We start from the raw sequence: 15,574 nt of genomic DNA on the forward strand, positions 1-15,574 counted from the left end.
GATTTCTCGAGAGTGGCGTGATTCTAATGTTGATGAAACAATGTGGTCCATTGTTTATATTATGGGGGGCCCTAGCTTGGAGTATGGGAAGAAACAGTTATTGATTCTTGAGTGGGGTCCTGTTACTTGTGTGGATGGGGTGGATGAATTGTACATAAACATAATGTGTATGGGATGTGGGGAATTATGGATATGTCACTATATAAATATACACATATAAATGTATAAGATATTCGCTTCTAGCTCTTGCTTAAGCCGGTTGTGTTTTTTTCTTGCTCCCGCATTCTCCGCCCTTTGCTTAAATATCATACAACATTGTTGTGACTTTGTTTTGATATATCATCGCATCTCTTTAATTTGATTTTACTTTGTGTTAATCACCAGTGTTTTGTTTGTAAACAAGTGTTTAATATAAATTCATCTGCTTTGAATTATTGCCGCTTTGAATTATTGCTGATTGTCGGGCTCGCTCTGCTGTCTGCTCTCCCATTTTACCTGCGCTCTCACTCAGTTCTTTTATTATTCGTGCACAGTGATTCTACTGCTGTCAATAATGGCAATCGTTTGTAGTGCAAAGAAATTTGAATTCGGTGGTGTCATCATGGGTGATTCATTCCTTAGCTGCTGGCTGTGCGACAATTTTGCCCACATAAAATGTGCTGGTGGCGGAAATTTTGGCCGGCTAAATGATCTGATCTCGAAACGCATGGGCCTGTCTTGGTCATGTCTGGCTTGTCGGTGTTCTTGACACCGAGCAATGTACTTCCTTCGAGCATCCAAGTTCCCAACAGCATCAATCCCATCCCTGCAGTTTCTGCTGCCGTCACTTCTGACGTGGTGAGTGCTCCTAGTGCGGTTGTGTTGGTTGCTGGTGATGTCTTGCCAATTCCTGCTCCAGCCGTTGCTGCCAATTCTTCTGCCCCAGGACCGAGATCTCTTTTAGGAGTGGCTTCCACCATCTCGATCTCGCTCGGGACTTCAACTTAGAGCAGTGGTCCCTCGGAAAGCAATATTTGTTTCTCGTATTATTCCTGAGGCTACAACGGAGGATGTTAAACAACATCTTTCCTCTAAACTTAACACTTCGCCTGATGATATAGTTGTGACTAAATTTACATTTAAACATAAGCGCAACATATCATCCTATAAAATTCTTCTCCCTGATTCTTTACTATCCTGTTCTCTAGAACCGTCAATATGGCCTGAGCATACAATTATTCATGAGTTCCTTCTCAAAGATTCAATCTCGAGTCCAAGAATTACCGAACCTGCTCCAAAAAACTGATGTACCATTTTTCCATGCACTATCAGAACGTTCGCAGTTTGCTGGGCAAATTGCGTCAAATTCATACTAATAGTGCGTCCTTTGATTTCGATGCCATCGCGTTAACCGAAACTTGGCTTAACTCCTCTGTCAATGATCATGAAATTTTCATTGATAGTTACACTATTTGTAGTGCCGCCCATCTTTTGCACGTGGGGTTCTGATTGCAGTTAAATCTGTTTTCTCATCTGAGTTATTCCCATTCAATAACATCCATGGAATTGAATTTGTTGCAGTCAAAGTTCGTGTTGGGTCGGCATTTTTCTATTTAACCTGCTCTTACATTCCTCCCAGGTCTGATGCTGAGCGTTACTTACACCACCTCTCAGCAATTAATACTGTCGTATCTGCATTAGGGTGCAATGATCGAATTATTGTCATGGGGGACTTTAACCTCCCATTTCTTTCTTGGCTGCCTTGTGATGACGCTAACCTGTTGTTTCCCAATTGCCATAATGACTTTATTAACGGGCTAACGGATATTTCGCTTGCCCAAATTAATGCCGTTAAAAATATTAGGGACTGACTTCTTGACCTCATGTTTGTTAAAGATGCTTCTCTAGCAACGGTATCCAGAGCAATTTAATACTACATTAATAATACATTTGCTCCAGAAATCACTGTACCTGTATTTTCCAAGCCTCCCTTCATGGTTCTCCAAGTATTTGTCATACTTAAAAAACAATAAGGCTCTATAAAAAGTACCAGAAGATCAATCTCGTCGAAATTCCAATTTAATGACTACTACTTTTACTACTACTACTACTAATATATTTTTACTAATATACGATTTTCGTTTCTACCAACGATTATTAACTTATAACGATCGATATGCCTACTCTTTATCAAAAACATTCAGAAACCATGCAACATTCGTCTAATAGGAGTGTGTCCCCCACTCTGGTGTGATTATTAGCGATCAACAATCAATACAATAATTCATCGGATGAACTGGGACCGTTCGGTAATTGTGCACCACTGAGCATATCCGAGAAATTTCGAGAACCTGAAAACCCCATGGCCTTCTACGTATACTGTAGGTCGCAAAAAATTGTCCAGAACCACAGTATAGCAGAACCATTCCACCTACGTCTATCAAAGAAAAAAAATCAATATAACAATAGAAAAACTGAAGAAGAAGACAAGGTTTATACTGACCCAGGAAATATACCATCTCTGATTCTATTGCTCTAAGCCACTGACTAACTTGATCCAGGCCAAAACGGCAGACAATGATCAGCAACGGTACGGACAAGGGTCCGTACAGAACCATTGGAACGCGCTATTTAGCGGAGGTGCCTGTCCGGCCAGTTGGCACCGGTTCGTTACTATGCCTAGTAGCTTGATTAAACTCGAGCGCGGGCGTTTCAGCTCTTTTAGAAACTGCTACGCAATCCAGCTACTCGAAGTCAATCACCCATACAAGGCGCATCCATGTATATCTTCTGGGAATTAACAGATGAAGGAAGAAGTCTTACGCCAATGCATTGAGATACAGCTCGCATAGCTGTTGATGGCTTTTGTAAGACATTTCTTGGTCGGGGCAAGCCGAAAAAGGGCCCCACGTTGGGTGCTAAAACATCTTAAGCCCTGCTATAACATCGTGACAGACTTTTCGAACCAATTGCCATTTCAATTATGTCTTTACCTGTAGCATAAAACGTACAGGTTATAGGAGACGATGTAAACTAAACTGGAGTATGAAGTACGCGCTGGCTTCGGCTTTTGTCTCTGGTCGGCGGGGTGTAGGTATGGAGGACATTTTACCACCAATTTAGAGCTCTAGCAAATGGTCGAGATAAGAATTTATAAAAAATCGCGTACGAGTAGGGAAAGGATACTTGGAAACGGGACAGATCAGCATATATACGTAAACGAAGAAGATCACCAGTCAGATCTTTGTTGACTGCGGTATCGCCCATTGGCGAGAACGCCCACCCTACCATGATCCTTCAGGGCCACCAATTAATTGTCAGGATCCCTCCAACAAAGATTTCGGTAGGTCACCTCTCTGTCAAACGAGGCCACATGGTTCCGAGATAATCTAATTAACCTTGTTTCATTTCAAAACTAATTTTATTTAGTTATTATTATTTTATTTATCATATGGGTGAGGTAGGGTATAATGATCTTAAATCTATAAAAATGGTTATGAGTATGTATACATATGTAGGTGCAAGAACTTGGTTACATGTTCATCATAGGAACAAGAAAACTTTAAACCTCATTACTTCGACTTGGTCAGTGCAAAACCAGAAAAAATATACCGGGTATATTATGGTATAGTAATACGTGTTTAAATACCGTGATCATGGTTGAAGACCAAGGAATAGTTACCGCACATTCATTTATTTTTCAGATGGCTTACTTGTTTCATGATAATCACTTACGAGGCGAATAATAACTTTGGCTCCCACGCAGAAAGATCTTTCGTTGTGTGTTAGATGAGGTGATTTGATGGATGGATGAGTATGATGCTGTGTGTGATTGTCATGAGTATTTGCATGATGATGAAATGAATGCGGGCAACCAAAATCAAAAACTGTAAGAATAATCGGTATTAATACACTTCTCATTTGCTGAATGTTCCCTGATTTAATTTGCACATTTTTGCCGATTGTGGTTAAACAGAAAGCGGATAAAAAAAAACAGGGTTTCGCATATCGGGTCTAATTTCGAAATAAAGATAGAACATAAAACTAAATCCGACGTAAGTCGACCCCGCCGATGCTTCCCGGCTGGGGACCGAGCTCCTACTGTAGTGTTCAGTCTTTGCCAGTGAGTTAGGGCCAGAGCCTATTTAGGCTCTAACTCCGACCGTGGCCAATAGATGGTTTTTTCTGACCTCATGTTAATAGGAAGCTAGGTTCGAATGCGCGCATTCTTGCTGTGCTCGGGTCCAGCTCGTCGGATTGGTCGGGGTTCTTTCTCCCCTAGCTACACAGTTTTCCTGACACAAATCAATATAATGCGCTTCAAAAAAAAATAAGCAGGATCTCGACGTTAATATCAATAACCAATAACAAAAACTTATTTCCACTCTGCGCCGATACGCATTTAGAAAACGCTTAGAAAAAGTGTAGTTCGTCTTCTGTCTGATGGAGGGAACAGCGGTGATATATGTCCCTAGTCTTTACCCACCCAACCATGACAAACGCGTTTACATTCGGGCGTTGTCCCAATTCAAAGATCCAACATCTTCTAGTGCATTTTGAGGGAGATAAGCATAAGTACTTGACGGACGGAGATAATATTTAGTTTAGGCAGACATATTCATGATTGCAAATTCCTTTTATTTTTATGTTAAATGTCCCTAACCATGTGAGATTGTATTGATATATATATATATTTTTTTTTTTTTTTTTTTTTTTTTTTTTTTTACATTAATTACAGATATAATCCGATTCCTTACATTTACAAATAAACAAAAATATACAGACTTCCTTCTTCTTGGATCAGCAAAAAAAAACTTAATTATTTGAGCATTTGAGGGGGGTAATATTCTTTCAAATCAGTATATATATATCTACTTCAACAAACTTACGCCTGCATTGGTGTATAGACATTGTGGTTTCAGCCACTAGTGGTACTCACAGTAATTGGTTAAACTCATCGGTGTATCGTTGGGCCCAAGATGACTTTGACGGATTCATTTGTATGCACTGTGTAATTTAGAGGTTGGTCAGTATAAATGTATGTATATATATAAAGAGAAACACATTATCCCGAACTCATATTGCTCAGTTTTCAAAATCGTCAGTTACGTTACAAATTTACTCATTGGAGGAAGCTATTTAGTTACTACATTAATCAACACAATGATAAACGAGATATGAATATGTGGATCTAATCAGCGGGTTCTTAGAGCAGCAGCGTATAGATTTTTATGTGATAGTGATAAAGGCAAACGGGAACTTGCACTTGAAATTTAATTTGAGAAACACGGGAATCAAAATAAACACAAATCTGCTGACAGCAAGAGTGGTTCTGAGGCAATGTGGTTTAGGCTAGCCTAATTACTCAATCCTTTGTAAGTTTTCGTAGGTTGGTGACGATTATGTCCTCCGGCTTTTTTTTACGAGATCGGCAGGTTCAAACTGATATTCGGACGTCCAGCAGTGGTGTATGGTGGTTGGTCTTTCACGAGCCGTAAATGATTTCCGATATTGAGCTAGCCCAACGTCAACGGTTCAGCCTTCACTTTGCCGCCGTGGATGTGCACTGCGCTAACTCCCAAACGGTCAGCTTGGTTGTTTTAGTAGTTGATACCGTAGATTGGTTGGCCGGCTTGGCTGTATTAAGATTTTCCAGTACTCCTATCCCTAAATAAAACTGTGTCAGAACCTTATCTTTCCACGGTGGACTAACGTACCTTTGCTTCTTTCAAGAATTTCACTTTATTTTCACTTTTCCCTCGGGTAGTTCAGCTAACGCCACTCTTCGGATTTATTAATCCATATAAACAGCGGATGATTAGATAATAGTGAAAAATTGGAAGTTATGTAACTCCACGTGTCTTCACCATTCACTCTGCGATTGCGAAAATCACGAAAATCTATATATACGTGTGCCGTAAGTGAAACTATGCAGGGGAATGATTTCACATGAATAAAGTCTATTCGCCTGTACCTATTGCATGCCTAAGCTGAGCTTTAAGCTTTAACATAACTGTGCAATCGGATGATCTTCTGGATCTCCTGCATTCCACCAATTTCTTCGAGCTATGCTAGCGAGGGCGGTATGAAAAGTATCTTTCTAGAAAGTGTACCTAAAGTGTACCTTGTTCGACCTTTTCCTTTCCTTTTTTTTTTTCTTTTGATTTTCGAATAGTTGGACACTACAACCACAGATAATGAAACAAGACCTGCTCGAAGGTACATTATCTGAAAAAAATGCTGTTATTTATTCTTCACCTGAATATCTTTGAGATGGAAAACTCCAATCTTTTTCCCTGCTGGGTTCACCAACTCATAATAATATGGGCTTCTTTTTTTGAGAACCTTTGCAGAAATGAAAACCGGAGCTAACTTCGAACTAAACTTCTTACTCGCGTTGCTCTGGGTAAAGTTACGAGCAAAAACCTCGTCACCCGTTTTAAGTTGTACGTTCCTACTCCGTAGATTATATTTCTTCGCGTTAAGCTCATGTGATTTCTTTATGTTTTTCTTAGCGTCTTGTCTTGCCAGTTGTAACAGATCGGAGTGTTCTAATCGGACGTCGTTGCTTAGCAGATCCACGTTTCGCAATAGGGTATAATCTCCTCCGTTCAGAATCATGTTCTGACCAAAAACAAGGAAATATGGTGAATAACCAGTACTTCGATGCACCGCTGCTCTAAGTGCACCATTGATAGCGTTCAAATTAGCGTCCCAATTGGAATGGTCACTTCCAATATAAGCGCGGATGGCTGCCAGAACCGATCTGTTTAATCGTTCACTAGCATTGGCCTGAGGAGAATGTATAGCCGTACACCGATGTGTAATGCCAAAACTTGTAAGAAAAGCTTCGAAACAACTTGATTTGAACTGCGAACCATTATCCGTTAGAACAACTTCCGGCACTCCAAAGGTGTAGAATATGGAGCTTTCCAGGTATTCACACATTTTTGGCGCCGTGAATTTCTTTAGAGGGCTAAGAAAATGGAATTTCGTGTTATGGTCTACCACTATAAACAACCCAATGTTTCCATTTTTAGTACGGGGGTACGGACCTAGTAGATCCATATACAAGCACTGAAAGGGGCGGTCTGATGTTAATGGTCGGCCCATCGGAGGTTTTAACATTTTGTTCGGACTCTTAGTAGATCGACAAATATGGCATTCTGAGATGTACTCTCGAATTTGGCTTACCATTCGGGGCCAGAAGAAATACCTTTTGAGTTTTTCTACCGTCTTAGCCATACCACAATGTGCAGAGCTTGGCGCATCATGTGCTTGTTGCAATACTTCGGGGATCATCGCGGAGGGTACCCAAAGTTTCCAGGATTCCTCGTGTCCGTCATTGTCTCTATTGAACTCGGTTCTTTTATAGACATACCCATCAATAACTTTTAAATCAAGCAGTTTTGACTGATTCTCTTGTACTCGTTGAATCACGCTAAGATATTCCGGCGACTTAAAATGACTTGACTGTAAATCAATCATGGGACCACTGGCAACGAATTCTTCTATAGCAGGTTGGTTACGTCGAGACAGGGCGTCAGCAACAACGTTTTCTGACCCTCGCCTATGTGTAATAGAAAAATTGAATGATTGTAATTTCATCGACCACCTCGCTAGTCTTCCAGAAAGATCTTTCTGCTTCATCAACCATTTTAAAGACGCATGATCCGTTACTACCACAAAATCTTGACCTTCTATATAGGCACGAAATTTTTTTATACCCTTGATAACGGCTAAGCATTCCAGTTCGCTAACGGTGTAGTTCCTTTGGGCTTTCGATAATTTTTCCGACATATACGCGATTGGGAGTTCCACTCCCTCACGCTCTTGCGCCAGGACACAACCTATCCCGTAGGTACTTGCATCACACAGTAAGATAAATTGGCTTGTGAAGTCTGGGGTAATCAAAATCGGAGCTGATGTTAAACGCGATTTTAGAAGATTGAAAGCTTTTTCGGCATCATCATTCCAAATTATAGACTTTTTGTTCTTTAACAATTCCGTCAGTGGAAAGCTTATGGTGGCATAATTTTCGACAAATCGCCGATACCAACCAGACAATCCTAAGAACCGACGCAACTGTTTTATAGATGTAGGAACAGGAAACTCATTGACGGCCTTTATTTTCCCTGGATCAGTCAGAATTTGTCCTTCTCGAATGATGAATCCCAAATACTTTATTTCGCGCATACAAAACTTGGACTTCTCAATATTAATAGTCAGATTAGCCTTTTTTAGGCAAACCGAAATTTCCTGAAGCGTGACCAAATGTGACTCGAAATCCTCTGACAGCACAAGTAAGTCATCTAAATCTACAAAGACGCATTTTCTTAGATGGGCCGGTATAACCTGGTCCATTAGTCGACAGAGGGTTTGCGCAGCATTGCAGAGCCCGAACGGCATTGTTTTATATTGATATAGTGGCCTGTTTGGCACTGTGAAGGCCGTACATTGCCGTGACTTTTCGTCGAGTGGTATCTGCCAAAAGGCGTGCTTCATATCTAGGCCTGTTATGAACCTAGCTGGCGGCAATCGACTCAAAATACCGTCTATATGAGGTAACGGATAAGCATCCTTTATAGTGACCTTATTTACCTCACGCGAATCTAAGCAAAGCCTGTTCTTTTCCCCTTTCCGCACCAACACGCAATTACTGCTCCATGGACTTGAAGACTCTTCAATTACGTCTAGGGCTAACATATGATCGACTTCGGCAAACATTAGTTTCTCTATTGCTGGTGACACTGGCCAATGTCTTTGCTTGATGGGTGTTGCGGATCCGACTTCTATTTTATGCGTTATCAAATTTGTTCTGCCTAAACCTTGCTTGGCAAATGATGGAAAAACTTCTACAACGGCCTTTAGGCGACTTTGTTGTTCATTTGACAAAAGATGCCACTTGGGGAGTTCTTGGTCATGAGTCTCTCCACCCACATCTAGCTCGGAAACCTGCGCGTTGCTGATGCTATCTGTTAATCCAAACTGATGCCAAAAGTCTATCCCGAGATAAATATCTTGTTTGAGACCTGGGATAATAAAAAGATCTAACCATGCTGTTTTCTTTCGATAAGTAATTTGAGTTTGTAATTTGCCCACAACCTTACTTGGCGTTCCATTAGCAGTTCGTATGTTGCCGGAGCACTTTTTGGTTTTTCCTAACGCTAGGAACTCCAGTGCTGCCTTGCCTCCGACACAACTCAGGGTTGCTCCAGAGTCTAGGAGCGCAGTGTAGTTATTCCCTTCAATGCATACTTCTGTGTACAGTCTGTTATCAGTTTTACTAAAAATCGCGGCTACCAGTTTTTTTCTGTCAGAGCGAATCGATTTCCAATACTGTCTTAATCGCTTCGTCGACCTTCTTTGGGTCAGCTGGATTTTGGAATTTATAGTCTCGCCAAACAATTTATCGCGAAGCTTATTGTAATTAGCTATCCTTACATGTAATGGAATAGTAGAGAAATGGGGTTTGGCTTCTTCTAACTTATTTTCTAAACTAGTTTTTGCCTTTGTTTCATTTGACAATTTTACGGGTATACTAGGAGTCTTCACAGTTTCGGGTGCGTCCAGGTTTTGTCGATCGACACACCCGCCGGCCGGTTTCCCGCTGGATTACATCTGGGACATTTCGGCTTGAAAGTTTCCTTAGCGCCACAACCATAACAAAATATAGAGCGCTGCTCTAGACAATCATCAAATCGATGACCAGGTTTTTCACAGTTCCAACAGGTTAGGTTTGATGGCTTCCGTTGAATCGCGAGGACTTCTGGATCTGGCGCATTCGATTCTACCTGAGTTTGTTTCTCGTACGCGTCAGTTAGCTCGTTAATATAGGAACGCAAAGTTCGTGGCTTACAAGCTTTTATGTCATTGTAGAATTGTTCATGTTTTCGCACTTCGACACGTAATTGTGACCTATTTGATATTCTTAAATGAAGTAGCTCATGGTGCAAACTTGGTTTACCATTCCTAATCAGCAACTCGACTAATTGACTTTCGGACATGCCTTGTTGAAGTCTATCTGCTAAATCCTCTATTGCGCACTGATAATCATCAAAAACTTCATTTTCGCCTTGTCTGCGTTTCCTTATCTTTTCCCATATGTCAAGGTCAGTTTCAGCGTCCTCAAATCGTTTGCGAAATTCAAAACAAAAGGTTTCCCAAGAAAAATTGGTATGGTTACGGTGGAATTTCCAAAACCAATCACTGGCCTTATTAGCGAACAAGAGATACAGGTGATCACAAAGTACTTGATAATCATTATTTAAGTTCTGTTCAGTTAAAGAGCGTATTCGATATATAAAATCTTCCATCCTCATACCATTCTTCGATCCGTCAAACTTTAGCCGCCAATTTTGAATTATGTTAGCTGCCTTTGCAGGTGCTAACTGTGCATTTGACCTACTTCTACTACTACTGTGACTTGAGATGTTTCCTGCTAACGAAGCACGTACGCCGGACTGCCTATTCCCAGTCTCCACATTTTCCACTGCTTGTGTGGCGATGTTTAGATTGAGTGTAGCCAGTTGTCTCTGAATTGTCTCTTCGATGTTTTTATTCAAAATATCCACCATGTCATCTATCATATTTTCTTGTTGAACACTTAAGGCATTCTGTATGTACCTTACTATGTCGTCTGGCGATTTTCCCAATAAATTTTCTTCCTGCTCTGACCGACTAGGATCTGTAAGTCGCGATTTTGATCTAGTGGTCACGCCTCCTTTCGAACTGATGGGCCTACCTCTGCCTCGGTTCTTATAAAGGCCTCCCATTCTTCTCAGAGTATGGGCTCCTGAGTCTGTAGCTGAAATATCTTTGATTCCTGTCTCTGCCTCTTCGGCTGCGTCACCAAGTTCCGCTGCTAGGGTATTGTTACCATAACGTAGTTGCGAAATAAGGCAGCATGCCGCACATATCGGACAAGCCGGTGTGGTCGTGATTGCTTCTATTATACAACATTTATGAAATCTATGATTACACGGAGTACTTGCAACTAACTCAGAGACCAAGATTACTTCATTACAAATAAAGCAAAACGGATCGCTTTGTTTGCGAATGCCATCGAGATTTTCATTACTATGAGTAACAGGCATTTTAGCCATTTATTGTTAATTCACTAACACAAAAAACTTTCTCGAAACAAATTGCTTATCCCCTAATGTCCGTCTTTCCTTAGCTCATCAATATCTCAAAATACAAGAAAACAGACAACAAAACGAAAACTCTCCTCCAGCGCATTCCTCTATTTTAACTAAGTAACTATTGTTGTTATTCATCTACAACCATCTCAAATTGCTGGACGATGTCCGAAATTCTCCAGAGCATCGTAAATCCAAAACACTTTGAGATTGTTTCCTGTCAAGATTGTTTATTTTGCTCAGCATAGATCTATCAGGGTCGATCAATCCGGTATCCGAATTGCAATCGCTAAGTCCACCGATCGATTCCAGCCGAATACAAAACAACTTGTTGTGCAGCAAATGTGAAATAAATGGATGGATTTGTAGAGCTTAAATGGGACTTAAAGAAAACTTTTCGGGCCCCACGTTGGGCGCCATGTTTGTGTAGTGTTCAGTCTTTGCCAGTGAGTTAGGGCCAGAGCCTATTTAGGCTCTAACTCCGACCGTGGCCAATAGATGGTTTTTTCTGACCTCATGTTAATAGGAAGCTAGGTTCGAATGCGCGCATTCTTGCTGTGCTCGGGTCCAGCTCGTCGGATTGGTCGGGGTTCTTTCTCCCCTAGCTACACAGTTTTCCTGACACAAATCAATATAATGCGCTTCAAAAAAAAATAAGCAGGATCTCGACGTTAATATCAATAACCAATAACAAAAACTTATTTCCACTCTGCGCCGATACGCATTTAGAAAACGCTTAGAAAAAGTGTAGTTCGTCTTCTGTCTGATGGAGGGAACAGCGGTGATATATGTCCCTAGTCTTTACCCACCCAACCATGACAAACGCGTTTACATTCGGGCGTTGTCCCAATTCAAAGATCCAACATCTTCTAGTGCATTTTGAGGGAGATAAGCATAAGTACTTGACGGACGGAGATAATATTTAGTTTAGGCAGACATATTCATGATTGCAAATTCCTTTTATTTTTATGTTAAATGTCCCTAACCATGTGAGATTGTATTGATATATATATATATTTTTTTTTTTTTTTTTTTTTTTTTTTTACATTAATTACAGATATAATCCGATTCCTTACATTTACAAATAAACAAAAATATACAGACTTCCTTCTTCTTGGATCAGCAAAAAAAAACTTAATTATTTGAGCATTTGAGGGGGGTAATATTCTTTCAAATCAGTATATATATATCTACTTCAACAAACTTACGCCTGCATTGGTGTATAGACATTGTGGTTTCAGCCACTAGTGGTACTCACAGTAATTGGTTAAACTCATCGGTGTATCGTTGGGCCCAAGATGACTTTGACGGATTCATTTGTATGCACTGTGTAATTTAGAGGTTGGTCAGTATAAATGTATGTATATATATAAAGAGAAACACATTATCCCGAACTCATATTGCTCAGTTTTCAAAATCGTCAGTTACGTTACAAATTTACTCATTGGAGGAAGCTATTTAGTTACTACATTAATCAACACAATGATAAACGAGATATGAATATGTGGATCTAATCAGCGGGTTCTTAGAGCAGCAGCGTATAGATTTTTATGTGATAGTGATAAAGGCAAACGGGAACTTGCACTTGAAATTTAATTTGAGAAACACGGGAATCAAAATAAACACAAATCTGCTGACAGCAAGAGTGGTTCTGAGGCAATGTGGTTTAGGCTAGCCTAATTACTCAATCCTTTGTAAGTTTTCGTAGGTTGGTGACGATTATGTCCTCCGGCTTTTTTTTACGAGATCGGCAGGTTCAAACTGATATTCGGACGTCCAGCAGTGGTGTATGGTGGTTGGTCTTTCACGAGCCGTAAATGATTTCCGATATTGAGCTAGCCCAACGTCAACGGTTCAGCCTTCACTTTGCCGCCGTGGATGTGCACTGCGCTAACTCCCAAACGGTCAGCTTGGTTGTTTTAGTAGTTGATACCGTAGATTGGTTGGCCGGCTTGGCTGTATTAAGATTTTCCAGTACTCCTATCCCTAAATAAAACTGTGTCAGAACCTTATCTTTCCACGGTGGACTAACGTACCTTTGCTTCTTTCAAGAATTTCACTTTATTTTCACTTTTCCCTCGGGTAGTTCAGCTAACGCCACTCTTCGGATTTATTAATCCATATAAACAGCGGATGATTAGATAATAGTGAAAAATTGGAAGTTATGTAACTCCACGTGTCTTCACCATTCACTCTGCGATTGCGAAAATCACGAAAATCTATATATACGTGTGCCGTAAGTGAAACTATGCAGGGGAATGATTTCACATGAATAAAGTCTATTCGCCTGTACCTATTGCATGCCTAAGCTGAGCTTTAAGCTTTAACATAACTGTGCAATCGGATGATCTTCTGGATCTCCTGCATTCCACCAATTTCTTCGAGCTATGCTAGCGAGGGCGGTATGAAAAGTATCTTTCTAGAAAGTGTACCTAAAGTGTACCTTGTTCGACCTTTTCCTTTCCTTTTTTTTTTTCTTTTGATTTTCGAATAGTTGGACACTACACTACTCGTGGTCTGTAGTTGGCACAAGATTGTACCGGGCGCAGGTAACATCAGCTGCCTCCGAACGCGTCGAACGGTGGGGTTCAACCGGTGGTACGTTGGTACGGGCACGTGTCCAAGCACGTGTCTCCGGGAATACCCAAACCGTAACTTATAGACCAGCGTTTCAAAGCTGCTAATCCTAAGCGGAAAGAACAGAACATTTTTCAACGAGTCGCTGTAGCTGGCTGGATAATTAACTCAACAGAATTGCACCACTAATTGGAAAAATGTTAATACACTGGGGCGCTCGTTTTTCGGGCGGTCGAACGGCTGGCCAAGTATTGGCGATATATCTTTTCTCCGTCCACGGCGTGGAACTAACACTTTGCAATGGTAGGAATCTTTGAGTTTGGCTTGACTATTGAATGGGCACTGAGCCGGCTTTAAGCGAATATATTTTTCACTACCAGTCACCATGACGGCCACGCGGAGAATTTAGAACTTAGAATTTATTTATTAAATTAACAAATTATCTGTTAATAATGGTACTTAATTACAAAAGGCGGAAAAAGAGAAGTTAAAAGTTAGCTAAATTTAAGTGATTATAAATATTGCATGCAATTAGTTTAAGAGACAGTTCAGGGGATAGGGTATGACAGAGGGAGTTATAATTATGGCATAAAACCCTAAAAGGTTCATGATCGGCATAATTAGACCTACATATGGGTAAACGGATAGGCCTAAAAGTACGGGTAGGTCTAGATGGAACGGCCAAGTCAATCTGACCCAAGAGAGTTTGGGAGTAAGCGATCCCGAGAAGGAGCTTGTGCACGAACATTACGCCATTGCATATTCTGCGATGGTGCAACGATGGCAGGTCAATAAGACTTAGCCCAGACCGGTAGGGTGGCAAGATTCTACCCGAGTCCCAGTTAAAGTTACGAAGGGCAAAAATTAAAAATTGCTTTTGCACGGATTCAATAACAGCCTGCTGCTCTTTATACTGCGGGCTCCACACACAAGAACAATACTCCAATATAGGACGTTCTAACGAGATGTACAGTTGTTTCGTAACATACGGGTCGTCAAACTCCTTGGACCAACGCTTGATGAACGCTAAAACACCCTTAGCTTTATTTACAGTTGCAGCTATATGGCTGTTAAAACACATCTTATGATCAAAAAGGACTCCGAAGTCATTTGAACACGAAATTCGCTCGAGGACATGATTTCCTAGAACATATGAGACAAAATGTGGAGAGCGACGGTAAAATGTCATAAGTTTGCATTTGGAAAGGTTCAGAAAAAGAAGATTAGTTGAACACCACAATAGTAGTTCACTAAGATCCAGTTGAAGGCGTGTGTGCAAATACCAATCAGAGTAAGACAGACAGATTTTAACATCATCAGCATACATTAGTGTAGTAAAGTATGTTATAACTTGAGGAAGGTCATTCACAAATAAAATAAACAGAAGCGGGCCCAGATGACTTCCCTGTGGCACACCTGAAGTAACATTAACAGTATTTGACAACACGTGTTAAGACCTTAAAAGAAAAGTCTAGACATTTGCGAGTTGAGTTGTAAATTCAAACTAAATTGTATTCTTAATATCAGAGCCTTATATGTGATTTGACAATGAGGTAGGAGGTACAATTTGGTAGTCTATAATTATCGTTAGACCTACGCAGAGGATACACTTTACTGAGGGTGTCTATTTGAGTACATGCTTTTATTAGTTTTATTTTAGGACCGCATTTGTTAAGTGTTTTCTCCACTTGTGTTTTGTTGTCGTATTAATGGGTTACAGATCTCTGTTTACACCCGTGCAGTCATAACTTGTCTACTTTATGTGATTTCTTTAGAGATCGGTGTTGTTACATGAGTGAATGTGTACAATAATCTATTTATGTTTAAACATTCTGCAAGGGGCCGAAAGTGGCATTGTATTGACGATAATATGTTCA

The 15,574-nt window shown here is 40.5% G+C and overlaps 2 long non-coding RNA genes across 2 annotated transcripts; both read right to left on the reverse strand.

Moving 5' to 3' along the window:
* Window positions 1-5,073: 5,073 nt before the first annotated feature.
* On the reverse strand, window positions 5,074-6,117 carry LOC117186401. Its single transcript, XR_004471493.1, has 2 exons — window positions 5,697-6,117; window positions 5,074-5,646 (listed from the first exon to the last, which is right to left on the reverse strand). It is a non-coding gene; the product is annotated as an uncharacterized LOC117186401 (long non-coding RNA).
* A 6,416-nt stretch (window positions 6,118-12,533) lies between these two features.
* Window positions 12,534-13,576, reverse strand: LOC117186402. The gene is made up of 2 exons (XR_004471494.1): window positions 13,157-13,576; window positions 12,534-13,106 (listed from the first exon to the last, which is right to left on the reverse strand). It is a non-coding gene; the product is annotated as an uncharacterized LOC117186402 (long non-coding RNA).
* Window positions 13,577-15,574: the final 1,998 nt, after the last annotated feature.

Source organism: Drosophila miranda, chromosome XR (genome assembly GCF_003369915.1).
Source record: "Drosophila miranda strain MSH22 chromosome XR, D.miranda_PacBio2.1, whole genome shotgun sequence".
Lineage (NCBI taxonomy): Eukaryota > Metazoa > Arthropoda > Insecta > Diptera > Drosophilidae > Drosophila > Drosophila miranda.